Raw genomic sequence first — 4,534 nt, forward strand, 5'->3', positions numbered from 1 at the left:
CTTGCTTATCATTGTTATATATGGATCCTTCTGAGGATTACTAAACATGCAAGCTCATTTTGATCTGTTGGTGGAGAGTTTTGACTACCAATCAAGAAGTTTTGAATTCAAATTTTACATATATGATGTGTGTGAATTTGCTTCAATGAACAGAGCTGTCAACTAAACCTAGAAAGAAATAATAAAGATATAAATCTGACTCCAAATTGCTTGGATCCAGTTACTAATGATGATATTTACTAAATGTAGCTAGGGTTACAGAAGAATACAAAACCAGAACGCTAATGAAGATTCTCTCTTTCCTTCCAGAATGAAATTGTTGCCTTAGTGAAGAATATTATAGCCATCTATCTTACTGAGGAAGCTCGATCTTTTATCACTGAATGAAATTGGCACCACGGGTTTGCTGAAGTCCTGTTTGGATTTTGTTTTCTTTCTTTATTTTTTTTTTCCACCAAAACCATGCTCTTAAGTAAAGCAAAAATATTTTTTTTAAAAAAAAGGTAAAGCAAAAATATATTATTTTATATTTGGAAACATAATGGATTGTTTTTTGAAATTGTTAAAAGCATCTGATTCACATATTTTGGAAACATGTCTTAAGTGCAAGTTTGGATTAACAAAACTAATTATGTTGATTAAATTTTAGTAAGATTAATTATTGTTGTAATTATGATCACTAAGACATTATAAATGTCTATTGCATGTATAGGATAATTAACAAATTTAATTTTTAATTAAGAATGAATTCTTATTAATTTTCAATTAAAGTTGATTAGATATTAAGTGGTGATAATTAAAATTTTTATTATTTAATAATAATAATTAACTTTAATAAATTTAAGCAATCAATCAATTGTTTAAAAAAGTAATTATTAATTAATTTTTTAATGATACTGTTAGGGATTAATTATATTTTAGTTAATATTATAAATATTTAATTACTGTTAAATATGATAACTGAGCATAAGATAACTAATTAGTAAATTAATTTGCTAGAGGAATTGTAATTAATAAATTTTTTAGGCAACTTAAGGATTAAATAGGACATAAATTAAATTATCAATGTTTTTTTTATATTTTACTGTACTTGTGAAAGTTTAAATTAATTATTAAAATTATTCATAAATTTATTATGGTTAAATTATGATCCTTATATATATATATATATAAAAAAGAGAACAACACATAAATCAAAGTCAATTATCTATGATGGCATACACCATTCTAACAAAATAAAATTAAAGTGCTGAAGGCCAATTGGATGAAAAAGCCAGAAAAAGGATATCAAATTGGCAACCCACTGGCAAATGAGATGTCATAATGGGCAAGATTTTCCATTAAATAATATCCTCAAATTAATTTTATTGATAAAAATTATACCCACATATTAATTATAAGTTCAATTCCAAATCAATTATTATGTTATATCATGCTTTAGAACCACACCAACAAGCCATAAATGCAATAAAAACAAAGCCGCCAATTAGAAGAAGATACAAAGAATCAAGTGGGTGGAATAGTGACCATTTATTATCACAAAACGGACCCCATGCATGAAAGCTATGGCTTAAGAGCATCTTCAGAAAATTCTATTTTCGACTTCAAAATACATCAATAATCATATTTTATGATTTTTTTGAGGCTGTTCAGATCTTATGCATCACTCTTATAAAAGCAAGCAATCCCCTTCTCGCACTATCTTCATCAGAGTACTGGCAGAATCCCAGAAGAAAGAGAAGAAGCAGAAACAGAAGCCAGACTCAGTTGCCTCCAACGATGCAGCGGCTCCTCACAGCACCCAGGCGAATTCTACGGCTTCGAAGGGGTACTGGCAAGAGTTCTCGTGTAGCTGACGAGAGCTCGGTTAACGGCAATAGAGAATTTGATGGATACAACCATAGGGAAGGTGAAGCTTGGCGTGGCGCTCCAGTGTCAGTTTTGGTGGCTGTCTTGAGGATACCTCTTATCGCTGTTTCTTGCCTCTGTCAGGCTGGTGGTGATGAGTTGCGAGTCTCCACTGAGCTGCCGATGTCAGCTGGCGAGATTAACCATCTCATGGTTTATGACAGCCGGCCTTATGCAATCTATGTGTAGGATTAAAAGGTGTTAAGATGATTTTGATCCTTTGGTTGTAACAGTGGTGTTAAGATGATTTTGATCGATGATGTAGCAAAGAAGGTATTTAGTTGTGACAAGGGTTTCAAAGAACTGGTTTAGTCTTCATTTGGCTCAACTATTCTCTTCTTGCCATAATTTTTATTCTGCTCTGCAAAATATTAGCTGTTTTGAAGCAAACAGGGGGAAAAGCTGCGAAGATTTCTCTTTTTTTTTTTAATCTAAACAGATTCTTCTATTCTCTTACTGTTTTTCCTACCAAAAATAATTATAATGATAAACCAAAAGAAGTCTTCATGTTGCCAAACAGCCCCTTAGTATGTTTCGGTATGCCTTCATGCCTCAGCATAGCAATTGCTGAGTCTTTCTAGCTATCTGCATCTCTAGTTCAGTTGCCTTGTGAAGATATAGCAGATTTCTGGTTCTTCTTTTTCATTTTCCTAATTATGCCTCCGTTAATCTTTTGTAACTTCTGGTGGTGTGTAGTTTAGTTGCTGCCGTTTACATGAATGTTTTTACCTAAAACTAAGTTAACATGCTATGATTTTGAAACTGGAAAAACTTGGAAAATAAAAGCTGTATTTGTGTACTTCCTTGTCATCAGAATTGTGTGTGGCACTCAAATCATGTGCTATGATATAGGCATATTCTTATCCAGAAAAAGAGAGCATGACAGAAAGGATGAAGCCAATTACTTGCAGTTGAAGCCAATAAGATGAAAAGAATGGAAATAAAATTATCTTGTATAACCCACCTTCCTCCTTGCTTTTCCAAAATATCCCTTCTTCTACTTTTTAAGTTATCAGTTCCTTTCAAGTACTCTTAGTAGAAACTGATTATGGTGGTGCTGAGTAGCTCTCAATGCAGGGCAAATGACAGTGGTGGGTCCAGGCCTCAACTTGATGTATAAAATTTTGATATAAAGTTAGTGGGCGACCATGATTCTTGTAATCACAATGGAAGCCGATTGAGCCAAGTTTGTGGTTTGCTATCATTGGTGACCGAAAGAATGTACCAAGGAAAAGTAGAAGACTTGCTAAATCTCTGAGAGAAATGGAGAGATTCCCACTACAATTTTTTTCGTGGTGATTTCCACCCGACTTAATTAGAAAGCTAAAAGAAAAGGACCGCACAGTCTAAACCATGGATTTTTCTTCTTTTTTCTTTTTAAATTTGTGGCCTAAGGGGTTTCTTGTAAGTTTATTGAACGGCTATTATTTTTCATTTTTTCATTAAATTGAAACTTAAACTTCACCTTTGTGTTCTCTCCACACTTTCTTTTTTGGGACTTTTGACTGAATTTAACCTCAAATTCATACACACCGCACACTCACCGCATATGCAAGGCTTCGAATTCAAGATCTCTTGATTGAAAGCCTAATGTCATGGAACAATCTTTCCCAAGGCCTTAACACTCATTCCTTGTGCTAAATCAGCTGTAAACTCACACAAAGTTTGTCTAGAGAGCAAAGAATGCTAGAGAGAGAGGAACTAAATGCGGAATGCTTCACTATTACAAGATAACTTGTACAATAAGGGTTTGTGGGATTTTGCAGGATTTGAGAGATGTTGGGAGATGATTACAAATGAAGGTCGAGAGTCCAATCTATAGGCTGCTCCCATGCCTAAGAATATTTTAGAGTTACCTCCATTACTCATAAGTGTGAAGTTCTCTATAATACTCCACATTATTCCCTATACTCTTACAAGATTCTATAATAATCTAGAGAGATCTACGGTATCCTAGATTACTCTCCAAATATCTATACTATCCTAGAATAATATCACTCCCAAAAGTTGGACCAAGAGTTTTGGCAAAACCCCATGGGCGTGACATGCCAAATGGAGGCTAAGGAGTCCTCTAGAACCATTACTAAATGGAGTCACACGACATTGGAAGGTTATGAAAGACTCTAGATAGACCAAGAGTTTCCTAGAGTTTTCTAGAGTGCTCTAGAATGTTTTAGGATGGTGTAGATGCTTAGAGAGTATTTTGGGAAACTCTAGAACTCTTTAGAATATTATTGTGGGATCCAAATGTTGAGTCTAGTAAATAGGTTGTTAGACCTAAGTTAATGTCCCAAGGCTACCAAGAGGGGGGGGGCCGAAATGAAAATTTTTCTTTTAAGTTTTTGTATAAAGCGTTTTTCAACCACAGAGTTTTTAAAGCTAAAAATAAAATGCGGAAAAATAAAAACAGTAAAGTAAATGACACCAGATTTATAGTGGTTCGGTCTAAACCAGACCTACATCCACTCCCCAGAGGCACCCTCTGAGTATTGCACTAATAACAATAGTGACTCTCCTTTTGCACCCACAGCAAGGCGGAGAAGCCTTTACAAAACACTCTTTTCACCACTAACCAGTACGACAGAGAACCGTCTGTTGAGTCTAGTAATTAGGTTGTTAAGCCTAA

This window comes from Dendrobium catenatum, unplaced genomic scaffold, assembly GCF_001605985.2.
Source record: "Dendrobium catenatum unplaced genomic scaffold, ASM160598v2 original_scaffold_109250, whole genome shotgun sequence".
Lineage (NCBI taxonomy): Eukaryota > Viridiplantae > Streptophyta > Magnoliopsida > Asparagales > Orchidaceae > Dendrobium > Dendrobium catenatum.